Source organism: Orbicella faveolata, unplaced genomic scaffold (genome assembly GCF_042242905.1).
Source record: "Orbicella faveolata isolate gen_17 unplaced genomic scaffold, um_ofav_v1 contig_25, whole genome shotgun sequence".
Lineage (NCBI taxonomy): Eukaryota > Metazoa > Cnidaria > Anthozoa > Scleractinia > Merulinidae > Orbicella > Orbicella faveolata.
Window position 1 is genome coordinate 263,887 of NW_028301553.1, and position 14,208 is coordinate 278,094.

Here is a 14,208-nt window from a genome sequence, read left to right on the forward strand (position 1 = left end):
ACGGTCTTGGCTAGTCTTTCAGTCTTAAAGTGAAGTGGGGCTATATTTTGGCCCAGAAGCTCAAAAGTGAGCTTCAAAAAGTTTTGCTGTATCCATTTCAATGTAAACGAAGGCCATCAGGGGTTACTTAAGAGTCTTCGGGACTGGAAAATATCCCCCCAAGTTCAGGGAAATTTAGCCGAAGTTGGTCAAAATCACGGTGCGCGTTAGGCGGTCTCGCTTACTGTTTCAGTCTTAAAGTGAAGTGAGGCTTTATTCCTGGCCAGGAGCTTGAAAGTGAGCGTTCAAAAAGTTTCCATGTCTTTATTTGACTGCAAACAAAAGCCATGAGGAGCTAGTTTAGAGTCCCTGGGACTGGAAAATATCCCCCAAGTTCCGGGAAATCGAGCCGAAGTTGGTCAAAATCACGATTTGCGTAAGGTAGTGTCGGCTACTCTTTCAGTCTTAGAGTGAAGTGGGGCTATATTTCGGGCGAGAAGCCCGAAAGTGAGCGTTCAAAAAGTTTTGCTGTGTTCATTTCACTGCAAACCAAGGCCATCAGGAGTTAGTTTAGCGTCCCCGGGACAAGAAAATATGCCCCAAGTTCCGGAATATCGAGCTGAAGTTGGTTAAAATCACGATGCTCCCAAAGCGGTCTCGGCTACCCTTTCAGTCTTAAAGTGAAGTGGGGCTATATTTCTGTCCCGAAGCTCGAAAGTGAGCGTTCAAAAAGTTTTGCTGTGTGCATTTCACTGCAAACCAAAGCTATCAAAAGTTAGTTTAGGGGTCCGGGGACGGGAAAATATTGCCCAAGTTCCGGGAAAGCGAGCCGAAGTTGATCAAAATAACGATTCGCGTAAGGCGGTCTCGGCTACTCTTTGAGTCTGAAGGTGAAGTAGGGCTATATTTCGGTCCAGAAGCTCGAAAGTGAGCGTTCAAAAAGTTTTGCTCTCTCAATTTCACTGAAAACCAAGGCCATCATGAGTTAGTTTAGAGTCCCCGGGACTGCAATATATTTCCCAAATTCCGGAAAATCGAGAAGACGTTGGTCAAAATCACGATGCGCGCAAGACGGTCTTGGCTAGTCTTTCAGTCTTAAAGTGAAGTGGGGCTATATTTTGGCCCAGAAGCTCAAAAGTGAGCTTCAAAAAGTTTTGCTGTATCCATTTCAATGTAAACGAAGGCCATCAGGGGTTACTTAAGAGTCTTCGGGACTGGAAAATATCCCCCCAAGTTCAGGGAAATTTAGCCGAAGTTGGTCAAAATCACGGTGCGCGTTAGGCGGTCTCGCTTACTGTTTCAGTCTTAAAGTGAAGTGAGGCTTTATTCCTGGCCAGGAGCTTGAAAGTGAGCGTTCAAAAAGTTTCCATGTCTTTATTTGACTGCAAACAAAAGCCATGAGGAGCTAGTTTAGAGTCCCCGGGACTGGAAAATATCCCCCAAGTTCCGGGAAATCGAGCCGAAGTTGGTCAAAATCACGATTTGCGTAAGGTAGTGTCGGCTACTCTTTCAGTCTTAGAGTGAAGTGGGGCTATATTTCGGGCGAGAAGCCCGAAAGTGAGCGTTCAAAAAGTTTTGCTGTGTTCATTTCACTGCAAACCAAGGCCATCAGGAGTTAGTTTAGCGTCCCCGGGACAAGAAAATATGCCCCAAGTTCCGGAATATCGAGCTGAAGTTGGTTAAAATCACGATGCTCCCAAAGCGGTCTCGGCTACCCTTTCAGTCTTAAAGTGAAGTGGGGCTATATTTCTGTCCCGAAGCTCGAAAGTGAGCGTTCAAAAAGTTTTGCTGTGTGCATTTCACTGCAAACCAAAGCTATCAAAAGTTAGTTTAGGGGTCCGGGGACGGGAAAATATTGCCCAAGTTCCGGGAAAGCGAGCCGAAGTTGATCAAAATCACGATGCGCGAAATGCGGTCTCGGCTACTGTTTCAGTCTTAAAGTAAAGTGTGGCTATATTTCGGCCCACAAGCTCGAAAGTGAGCGTTCAAAAAGTTTTGCTCTGTCCATTGCAATGCAAAGCAAGGACATCAGGAGTTAGTTTTGAGTCCTCGGGACTTGAAAATATCCCCCAAGTTCCGGGAAACCGATCCGAAAATGGTCAAAATCACGATTTGCGCAAGACGGTCTCGGCTACTCTTTCAGTCTTAAAGTAAAGTGGGGCTATATTTCGGTCCAGACGCTCGAGAGTGAGCGTTCAAAAAGTTTAGCTGTGTCCATTTCACTGAAAACCAGGACAATCAAGAGTTAGTTTAGAGTCGCCGAGACTGGAAAATATCCCCCAAGTTCCGGCAAATCGAGCCGAAGTTGGTCAAAATCACGGTGCGCTGAAGGCGGTGTCGGCTACTCCTTCAGTCTTAAAGTAAAGTGGGGCTCTATTTCGGCCAACAAGCTCAAAGCTCAAAAAAATAACTGTGTCTATTTCACTGCAAACCAAGGCTATCAGTAGTTAGTTTAAAGTCCCCGGGAGAGGAATGTATTTCCCAAGTTCCGGAAAATCGAGAAGACGTTGGTCAACATCACGATGCGCGTAAGACGGTCTCGGCTACTCTTTCAGTCTTAAAGTGAAGTGGGGCTATATTTCGGCCCAGAAGCTCAAAAATGAGGGTTCGAAAAGTTTTGCTGTATCCATTTATATGCAAACCAGGGCCATGAGGGGTTACTTAAGAGTCCTCGGCACTGGAAAATATCCCCCAAGTTCCGGTAAATCGAGCCGAAGTTGGTCAAAATCACGATGTGCGTAAGGTGGTCTCGGCGAGTCTTTCAGTCTTAAAGAGAAGTGGGGCTATATTTCGGCCTAGAAGCTCGAAAGTGAGTGTTTAAAAAGTTTTGCTCTGTCACTTTCAGTGCAAACCAAGGCCATCAGAAGTTAGTTTAGAGTCCCCGGGACTTGACAATATCCCCCAAGTCCCGGGAAATCCAGCCGAACTTGATCAAATTCATGATGCGCATAACGTGGTCTCGGCTACTGTGTCAGTCCTAAAGTGAAGTGTGGCTATATTTCGGCCCACAAGCTAGAAAGTAAGCGTTCAAAAAGTTTTGTTGTGTCCATTTTACTTCAAAACAAGGCCATCAGGACTTAGTTTAGCGTCCAAGGGACTGCAAAATATCCCCCAAGTTCCGGGAAATCCATTCGAAGTTCGTCAAAATTACGATGCGCGTAAGGCGGTCTCATCTACTCTTTCAGTCTTAAAGTAAAGTGGGGCTATATTTCTGCCTAGAAGCTGCAAAGTTCTGCTCTGTCCATTTCACTGAAAACCAAGGCCATCAGTGGTTACTGTAGAGTCCTTTTGACTGGAATATACCCCCAAGTTTCGGGAAATAAAGGCGAAATTGGTCAAAATCACGATTCGCTCAAGACGGTCTCGCCTACTCTTTCAGTCTTAAAGTAAAATGGGGCTCTATTTCGGCCCACAAGCTCGAGAGTGAGCGTTCAAAAACTTTCGCTGTGTCCATTTCACTGCAAATCAAGACAAGCAGGAGTTAGTTGAGAGTCCCCGGGACTGGAAAATATCCCTCAAGTTCCGGGAAGTCAACCCGAAGTTTGTCAAAATCACGATGCACGTAAGGCGGTCTCGGCTACTCTTTCAGTGTTAAAGTAATGGGGGGCTATATTTCGGCCCAGAAGCTCGAAAGTGAGTGTTTAAAATGTTTTGCTCTGTCACTTTCAGTGCAAACCAAGGCCATCAGAAGTTAGTTTAGAGTCCCCGGGACTGGAGAGTATCCCCCGAGTCCCGGGAAATCGAGCCGAAGTTGATCAAATTTATGATGCCCGTAACGTGGTCTCGGCTACTGTGTCAGTCCTAAAGTAAAGTGTGGCTATATTTCGGCCCACAAGCTAGAAAGTGAGCGTTAAAAAAGTTTTGTTGTGTCCATTTTACTTCAAAAGAATTGACTGCAAGCTTCCAAAGGACTGCAAAATATCCCCCAAGTTCCGGGAAATCCATTCGAAGTTCGTCAACATTATGATGCGCGTAAGGCGGTCTCATCTACTCTTTCAGTCTTAAAGTAAAGTGGGGCTATATTTCTGCCCAGAAGCTCCAAAGTTGTGCTCTGTCCATTTCACTGAAAACCAAGGCTATCAGGAGTTACTGTAGAGTCCCTTTGACTGGAATATATCCCCCAAGTTTCGGGAAATAAAGGCGAAATTGGTCAAAATCACGATTCGCTCAAGACGGTCTCGCCTACTCTTTCAGTCTTAAAGTAAAATGGGGCTCTATGTCGGCCCAGAAGCTCGAGAGTGAGCGTTCAAAAACTTTCGCTGTGTCCATTTCACTGCAAATCAAGACAAGCAGGAGTTAGTTGAGAGTCCCCGGGACTGGAAAATATCCCCCAAGTTCCGGGAAATCAACCCGAAGTTTGTCAAAATCACGATGCACGTAAGGCGGTCTCGGCTACTCTTTCAGTGTTAAAGTAATGGGGGGCTATATTTTGGCCCAGAAGCTCGAAATTGAGCGTTCAAAAAGTTTAGCTGGCTCCATTTTACTGCAAACCAAGGCCATCAGGAGTTAGTTTAGAGTCCTCAGAACTGGAATATATCCCCTTAGTTCCGGCAAATCGAGCCGAAGTTGCTCAAAATCACAATGCACGTAAGGCGGTCTCGGCTACTCTTTCAGTCTTCAAGTGAAGTGGGGTTCTATTTCGCTCCAGAAGCTCGAAAGTATGCGTTCAAAAACTTTTTCTGTTTCCGTTTCACTGCAAACCAAGACCAGCACGAGTTAGTTTAGAGTCCCCGGGACTGGAAAATATTTCGCAAGTTCCGGGAAATCGAGCCAAAGTTGATCAAAATCACGATGCGCGAAACGTGGTCTCGGCTACTGTTTCAGTCTTAAAGTGAAGTATGGCTATATTTCGGCCCACAACCTCGAAAGTGAGCCTTCAAAAAGCTTTGCTGTGTCCATTTCACTGCAAAACAAGGCCATCGGCACCTCGTTTAGCGTCCAAGGGACTGGAAAATATGCCCCAAGCTCCGGGAAATCCACCCGAAGTTTGTCAAAATCACGATGCGCGTAAGGCGGTCTCGGCTACTTTTTCAGTATTAAAGTAAAGTGGGCTATATTTCGGCCCAGAAGCTTGAAGGTGAGCGTTCAAAAAGTTTTGCTGTCTCCATTTCACTGCAAACCAAGGCCATCAAGAGTTAGTTTAGAGTCCCTGGGATTGGAAAATATCCCCCAAGTTCCGGAATATCGACCCGAAGTTGGTCAAAATCACGATGCGCGCACGCCGGTCTCGGCTACTCTTTAAGTCGGAAGTGATGTGGGATTATATTTCGGGCTAAAAGCTCGAAAGTGTTCGTTCAAAAACTTGTGCTGTGTGAATTTGACTGCAAACCATGGCCATCAGGAGTTAGTTTAGAGTCCCCGGGACTGGAAAATATTCCCAAAGTTGCAGGAAAGCGAGCAGAAGTTGCTCAAAATCACGATGCTCGTAACGCGGTCTCGGCTACTGTTTCAGTCTTAAAGTGAAGTGTGGCTATATTTAGGCCCACAAGCTCGAAAGTGAGCGTTCAAAAAGTTTTGCTGTGTCCATTTGACTGCAAACCAAGGCAATCAGGAGTTAGTTTAGAGTCCCCGGAACTGGAAAATATTCTCCAAGTTCCGGGAAATGGCGCCGAAGTTGATGAAAATTACGATGCGCGTAACGGGCTCTCGGTTATTCTTTCAGTCTTAAATTTAAGTAGGGCTATATTGTGGCACTGAAGCTCGAAGGTGGGCGTTCAGAATGTTTTGCTGTGTTCATTAAACTGCAAACCAAGGTCATCGGGAGTTAGTTTAGCGTCCCCGGGACTTTAAATTATTCGCCAACTTGCGGGAAATCGAGCAAAAGTGGCCCAAAATCACGATGCGCGTAAGGCGGTCTCGGCTACTCTTTCAGTCTTAAAATTAAGGGGGGCTATATTTCGACCTAGAAGCTCGAGACCGGGCGTATGCTAATTTTACCTGTGTCCATTTCACTGACATCTTAGTCCATCAGGAGTTAGTTTAGAGTCCTTGGGACTGGAAAATATTTCGCAAATTCTGGCAGATGGAGCCAAAGTTGCTCAAAATCACGATGCGCGTAAGGCGGTCTCGGCTACTCTTTCAGTCTTAAAATGAAGTGGGGCTATATTTCGGCCGAGAAGCTCAACACCGAGCGTGCGCTCCTTTTGCCTGTGTCCATTTCACTAAAAACCAAGGCATTTAGGAGTTAGTTTAGAGCTTCCGGGACTGGAAAATATCCCCCAAGTCCCAGGAAATCAAGCCGAAGTTCGACAAAATTACCATGCGCGTAAGGCGGTCCCGGCTACTCTTTCAGTCTTAAAGTGAAGTGGGGCTATATTTCGGCCCGGAAGCTCGAAAGTGAACGTTCAAAAAGTTTGGCTGTGTCCATTTCACTGAAAACCAAGGCCATCAGGAATTAGTTCAGAGTGCCCTGGACTGGGAATTATCTCCCAAGTTCCGGAAAATCGAGACGAAGTAGCCCAAAATCACGATGCGCGTAGGGCGGTTTCGGCTAGTCTTTCAGTCTTAAAGTGAAGTAGGGGTATGCTTCGGCCCAGAAGCTCAAAAGTGAGCGTTCAAAAAGTTGTGCTGTGTCCATTTCACTGCAAACCAAGAAAATCAGGAGTTAGTTTAGAGTCCCCGGTACCGGAAAATATCCCCCATTTCCCGGAAAATCGAGCCAAAGTTGGTCAAAATCACGATGCGCGTAAGGCGGTCCCGGTTACTCTTTCATTCTTAAAGTGAACTGGGGCAATATTTCCCCTGCAGAAGCTCGAAAGTGAGCGTTCAAAAAGTTTTGCTGTGTCCATTTCACTCCAGAGCAAGGCCAGCAGGAGTTACTTTAGAGTCCGCGGGACTGGAAAATATCCGCCAAGTTCAAAGAAATGGAGCCAAAGTTGGTCAAAATTACGATGGGCGTAAGGCGGTCTCGGCTACTCTTTCACTCTTAAAGTGAAGTGGAGCTATATTTCGGCCCAGAAGCTCAAAAGTGAGCGTTCAAAAAGTTTTCCTGTGTCCATTTGACTGCAGACCAAGGACGTCGGGGGTCAGTTTAGAGTCCCCGGGACTGGAAAATATCCCCCAAGTTCCGGGAAATTTAACCGAAGTTGGTCAAAATCACGACGCGCGTACGGCGGTCTCGGCTACTCTTTCAGTCTTAAAGTGAGTTGGGGCAATATTTCGGCCCAGAAGTTCGAAACTGAGTGTCTAAAAAGTTTTGCTGTGTCCATTTCACTGCAAAACAAGGCTATCACGACTTAATTTAGCGTCAAAGGAACTGGAAATATTCCCCAAGTTACGGGAAATCCACCCGAAGTTACTCAAAATCACCATGCGCTTAAGGGGGTCTCGGCTACTCTTTCAGTCTTAAGGTAAAGTGGGCTTAGATTTAACTCCAGAAGCTCGAAAGTAAGGGTTCAAAAATTTTTGTGTCTATTTCACTCACATCTTAGACAATCAGGAGTGAGTTTAAAGACTTTGGGACTGGAAAATATCTCCTAAGTTTCGCCAGATCGAGCCGAAGATCCTAAAAATCACAATGCGCGTAAGGCGCTCCCGCCTACTCTTTCAGTCTTAAAAAGAAGTAGGGCTATATTTCGGCCAGCAAGCTCGAAAGTGCGCGTTCAAAAAGTGTTCCTGTGTCCATTTCACTGGAAACCAAGGCCATCAGCAGTTAGTTTAGAGTCCCCGGGACTGGAAAATATCCCCCTATTTCCGGGAAATCGAGCGGTCTCGGCTACTCTTTCAGTCTTAAAGCTAAGTGGGGCTATATTTCGAGCCATAAGCTCGAAAGCGAGCGTTCAAAAAGTTTTGCTGTGTCCACTTAACTGCAAACTAAGGCCATCGGAAGTTAGTTTAGCTTCCCCGGGAATTGAAAATATTCGCCAACTTCCGGCAAATCGAGCCGAAGTTGGTCAAATTTACGATGCGCGTAAGGCGGTCTCGGCTACTCTTTCAGTCTTAAAGTAAAGTAGGGCTATATTTCGGCCGAGAAGCTCGAAAGTGAGCGTTCAAAAAAATGTGCTGTGTCCATTTCACTGCAAACCAAGGCCATCAGCAGTTAGTTTAGGGTCCCCAGGACTGGAATATGTCCCCGAAGTTCCGGGAAATCCAACGGAAGTTGGTCAAAATCACGATGCCCGTAAGACTGTCTCGGCTACTCTTTCAGGCTTAAAGTAAAGTAGGGCTATATTTCGGCCCAGAAGCTCGAAAGTGAACCTTTAAAAAGTTACGCTTCGTGCATTTAACTGCAAAGCAAGGCCATCAGGAGTTAGTTTAAAGTCCCCCGGACTTGAAAAGATCCCCCAAATTCCGGGAAATCGAGCTGAACTGGGTCGAAATCACGATGCTCGTAAGGAGGTCTCGGCTACTATTTCAGTCTTAAAGTGAAGTACGGTTGTATTTCGGCCCAGAAGCTCGAAACTGAGCGTTCAAAAAGTTTTCCTGCGTCCATTTCACATCAAACCAAGGCCATCAGGAGTTAGTTTAGAGTGCCCGGGACTTGAAAATATCGCCAAAATTCTAGAAAATCGAGCGGAAGTTGCTCAAAATCACGATGCGCGTAAGGCGGTCTCCCCTACTCTTTTAGTCTTAAAGTAAAAGGGGGCTATATTTCATCCCAGAAGCTCGAAAATAAGCGTTCAAAAAGTATTACCTTGTTCATTTCATTGCAAACCAAGGCCATCAGGAGTTAGTTTAGACTGTTCGGGACTGGAAAATATTGCCCAAGTTCGGGGAAATCGAGGCGAATTTCGTCAAAATCACGATGCGCGTAAGGCGGTCTCGGCTACTCTTTGATTCTTAAAGTGAACTGGGGCTATATTTCGGCCGAGAAGCTCGAAAGTGAAACTTCAGAAACTTATGCTGTGTCCATTTCACCACAAACCAAGGCACATCAGCAGATTGTTTACAGTGTCCGGGACATCAAAATATCCCCCAAGTCCCGGGAAATCGAGCCGAAGTTTGTCAAAATCACAATGCGCGTAAAGCAGTCTCGGCTACTCTTTTAGTCTTAAAGTGACGTGGCTGTATATTTCGGCCCAGAAGCACGAAATTGAGCGTTCAAAAAGTTTCGCTCTCTCAATTTAACTGAAAACCAAGGCCATCATGAGTTAGTTCAGATTCCGCGGGACTAAAAAATATCCCTTAAGTTCTGGCAACTCAAGCCGAAGTTGGTCAAAATCACGATGCGTCTAAGGCGGTCTCGGCTACTATTTCAGTCTTAAAGTGAAGTGGGGCTAAATTTCGGCCCAGAATTTCGAAAGTAAGCGTTCAAAAAAATTTGCTGTATCCATTTCCCTGCAGACCAAGGCCATCAGGGGTTAGTTTAGAGTCCTTGGAACTTGAATATATCCCCGAAGTTACGGGAAATGCAGGCGAAGTTGGTCAAAATCACGATGCGCGTAAGACGGTCTCGGCTACTCTTTCAGTCTTAAACTGAAGTGGGGCTATATTTCGGCTCAGAAGCCCGAAGGGGAGCGTTGAAAAAGTTTTGCTCTCTCCGTTTCAATGCAAACCAAGGCAATCAGGAGTTACTTTAGAGTCCCCGGTACCGGAAAATATTCCCCATTTCCTGGGAAATCGAGCCAAAGTTGGTCAAAATCACGATGCGTGTAAAGCGGTCTCGGCTATTCTTTCATTCTTAAAGTGAACTCGGGCTATATTTCGGCCCAGAAGCTCGAAAGTGAAAGTTCAAAAAGTTTTGCTGTGTCCATTTCACCGCGATCCAAGCCACATCAGGAGATAGTTTACAGTCTCCGGGACATCAAAATATCCCCCAAGTTCCGGAAATCGAGCCGAAGTTTGTGAAAATCACGATGCGCGTAAAGCAGTCTCGGCTACTCTTTTAGTGTTAAAGTGACGTGGCTGTATATTTTGGCCCAGAAGCTCGAAAGTGAGCGTTCGAAAAGTTATGCTGTGCCCATTTCACTGCAAAGCAAGGCCCTCAGGAAGTAGTTTAGAGTCCCCGGAACTGGAAAATATCCTCCAAGTTCCGCCAAATCGAGACGAAGTTGGTGAAAATAACGATTCGCGTAAGGCGGTCTCGGCTATTCTTTGAGTCTGAAAGTGAAGTAGGGCTATATTTCGGTCCAGAAGCTCGAAAGTGAGCGTTCAAAAAGTTTTCCTCTCTCAATTTCACTGAAAACCAAGGCCATCATGAGTTAGTTTAGAGTCCCCGGAAGTGGAAAATATCTTTTAGGTTCTGGCAACTCAAACCGAAGTTGGTCAAAATCACGATGCGCCTAAGGCGGCCTCGGCTATTCTTTCATTCTTAAAGAGAACTCGGGCTATATTTCGGCCCAGAAGCTCCAAAGTGAGCGTTCAAAAAGTTTTGCTGTGTTCTTTGACTGAAAAACAAGGCCATCACGAGTTAGTTTAGCGTCCCTGGCACTGGAAAATATTCCCAAGTTCCGGTAAATCGAGCTGAAGTTTGTCAAAATCACGATGCTCCCAAAGCGGTCTCGACTACCTTTTCAGTCTTAAAGTGAAGTGGGGCTGTATTTCTGTCAAGAAGCTCGAAAGTGAGCGTTCAAAAAGTTTTGCTGTGTGCATTTCACTGCAAACCAAAGCTATCAAAAGTTAGTTTAGGGTCCCCGGGACTGCAAAATATTCCCCAAGTTCTGGGAAAGCGAGCCCAAGTTGATCAAAATCACGATGCGCGAAATGCGGTCTTGGCTACTGTTTCAGTCCTAAAGTAAAGTGTGGCTATATTTCGGCCCACAAGCTCGAAAGTGAGCGTTCAAAAAGTTTTGCTGTGTCCATTTCACTGCAAAACAAGGCTATCAGGACTTAGTTTAGCGTCCAAGGGACTGGAAAATGTTCCCCAAGTTCCGGGAGATCCACCCGAAGTTTGTCAAAAGCACAATGCGCGTAAGCTAGTCTCGGTTACTCTTTAAGTCTTAAAGTAACGTGGGGCTTTATTTCGGCCAGGAAGCTCGAAGGTGAGCGTTCAAAAAGTTTTGCTCTGTCCATTTCAATGCAAAGCAAGGCGATCAGGAGTTAGTTTAGAGTCCCCGGGACTGGAAAATATCTCCCAAGTTCCGAAAAAGTGAGCCGAAAATGGTCAAAATGACGATGCGCGTAAGGCGATCTCGGCTACTCTTTCAGTCTTAAAGTGAAGTGGGGCTATATTTCGGCCCAGAAGCTCCAAAGTGGGCGTTCAAAAATTTATGCTGTTCGCATTTCAGTGCAAACCAAGGCCATGCGGAGTTAGTTTAGAGTCCCTCGGACTGGAAAAAATCCCAAAAGTTGCGTGAAATCGAGCTGAGCTTGGTGTAACTCACGATGCGCGTGAGGCGGTCTCGGCTACTATTTCAGTCTGAAAGTGAAGTTGGATTCTATTTCGGCCCAGAAGCTACAAAGAGAGTGTTAAAAAGCTTTCCTTTGTCCATTTCACTGAAAACCAAGGCCATCATGAGTTAGTTTACAGCCCGCGGAAATGGAATATATCCCCCAAGTTCCGGGAAATCGACCCGAAGTTGGTCAAAATCACGATTTGCGCCAGACGGTCTCGGCTACTCTTTCAGTCTTAAAGTGAAGTGGGGCTATATTTCGGCCCCGACGCTCGAAAGTGAGCGTTCAAAAAGTTTTGCTGTATCCATTTCAATGGAAACCAAGGCCATCAGGGGTTACTTAAGAGTCCTCGGGACTTGAAAATATCCCCCAAGTTCCGGCAAATCGAGCCGAAGTTGGTCAAAATCACGATGTGCGTAAGGTGGTCTCGGCTACTCTTTCAGTCTTCAAGTGAAGTGGGGTTCTATTACGGTCCAGAAGCTCGAAAGTATGCGTTCAAAAACTTTTTCTGTTTCCGTTTCACTGCAAACCAAGACCAGCACGAGTTAGTTTAGAGTCCCCGGGACTGGAAAATATTTCGCAAGTTCCGGGAAATCGAGCCGAAGTTGATCAAAATCACGATGCGCGAAACGTGGTCTCGGCTACTGTTTCATACTTAAAGTGAAGTATGGCTATATTTCGGCCCACAACCTCGAAAGTGAGCCTTCAAAAAGCTTTGCTGTGTCCATTTCACTGCAAAACAAGGCCATCGGCATCTAGTTTAGCGTCCAAGGGACTAGAAAATATCCCCCAAGCTCCGGGAAATCCACCCGAAGTTTGTCAAAATCACGATGCGCGTAAGGCGGTCTCGGCTACTTTTTCAGTATTAAAGTAAAGTGCGCTATATTTCGGCCCAGAAGCTTGACGGTGAGCGTTCAAAAAGTTTTGCTGTCTCCATCTCACTGCAAACCAAGCCCATCAAGAGTTAGTTTAGAGTCCCTGGGACTGGAAAATATCCCCCAAGTTCCGGAATATCGACCCGAAGTTGGTCAAAATCACGATGCGCGCACGCCGGTCTCGGCTACTCTTTAAGTCGTAAGTGATGTGGGACTATATTTCGGCCTAAAAGCTCGAAAGTGTTCGTTCAAAAACTTGTGCTGTGTGAATTTGACTGCAAACCATGGCCATCAGGAGTTAGTTTAGAGTCCCCGGGACTGGAAAATATTCCCCAAGTTGCAGGAAAGCGAGCAGAAGTTGCTCAAAATCACGATGCGCGTAACGCGGTCTCGGCTACTGTTTCAGTCTTAAAGTGAAGTGTGGCTATATTTAGGCCCACAAGCTCGAAATTTAGCCTTCAAAAAGTTTTGCTGTGTCCATTTCACTGCAAACCAAGGCAATCAGGAGTTAGTTTAGAGTCCCCGGAATTGGAAAATATTGTCCAAGTTCCAGGAAATGGCGCCGAAGTTGATGAAAATTACGATGCACGTAACGGGCTCTCGGTTATTCTTTTAGTCTTAAATTTAAGTAGGGCTATATTGCGGCACTGAAGCTCGAAGGTGAGCGTTCAGAATGTTTTGCTGTGTTCATTAAACTGCAAAGGAAGGTCATCGGTAGTTAGTTTAGCGTCCCCGGGACTTTAAATTATTCGCAACTTGCGGGAAATCGAGCAAAAGTGGCCCGAAATCACGATGCGCGTAAGGCGGTCTCGGCTACTCTTTCAGTCTTAAAATGAAGTGAGGCTATATTTCGGTCGAGAAGCTCAACACCGAGCGTGCGCTCCTTTTGCCTGTGTACATATCACTGAAAACTAAGTTCATCAGGAGTTAACATAGAGTCCTCGGGACTGGAAAATATTCCCCGAATTCCGGCAAATCGAGCCAAAGATGCTCAAAATCACGATGCGCCTAGGGCGGTCTCGGCTACTCGTTTACTCCGAAAATGAAGTGGGGCTATATTTCGGTTCTACAAGCTCGACACCGAGCGTGCTCTCCTTTTACCTGTGTCCATTTCACTAAGAACTAAGTCCATCAGGAGATAGTTTAGAATCCTCGAGACTGGAAGCTATCCTCCAAGTTTCGGCAAATTGAGCCATACTTTCTTAAAATTACGATAGGCGTACGGCAGTTTCGTTTACTCTGTCAGTCTTAAAATGAACTGGGGCTACATTTCGGCCTAGAAGCTCGACACCGAGCGTGCGCTCCTGTTACCTGTGACCATTTTACTGAAAACTAAGGCCATCAAGAGTTAGGGTAGAGTCCCCGGGACTGGAAAATATCCCCTCAAGTTTTGGCATATCGATGCGCTTAAGGCGGTTTCGTGTACACTTTCAGTCTTAAAATAAAGTGGGGCTATATTTCGGCCTACAACTTGGAAACCGAGCGTGCGCTCCTTTTACCTGTGTCCATTTCACTAAAAGCCAAGGCATTCAGGAGTTAGTTTAGAGCTTCCGGGACTGGAAAATATCCCCCAAGTCCCAGGAAATCAAGCCGAAGTTCGACAAAATTACCATGCGCGTAAAGCGGTCCCGGCTTCTCTTTTTGTCTTAAAGTGAAGTGGGGCTATATTTCGGCCCAGAAGCTCGAAAGTGAACGTTCAAAAAGTTTGGCCGTGTTCATTTCACTGAAAACCAAGGCCATCAGGAATTAGTTCAGAGTGCCCGGGACTGGGAATTATCTCCCAAGTTCCGGGAAATCGAGCCGAAGTAGCCCAAAATCACGATGCGCGTAAGGCGGTCTCGGCTAGTCTTTCAGTCTTAAAGTGAAGTAGGGCTATGCTTCGGCCCAGAAGCTCAAAAGTGAGCGTTCAAAAAGTTGTGCTGTGTCCATTTCACTGCAAACCGAAGAAATCAGGAGTTAGTTTAGAGTCCCCGGTACCGGAAAATATCCCCCATTTCCCGGGTAATCGAGCAAAAGTTGGTCAAAATCACGATGCGCGTAAGGCGGTTCCGGTTACTCTTTCATTCTTAAAGTGAACTGGGGC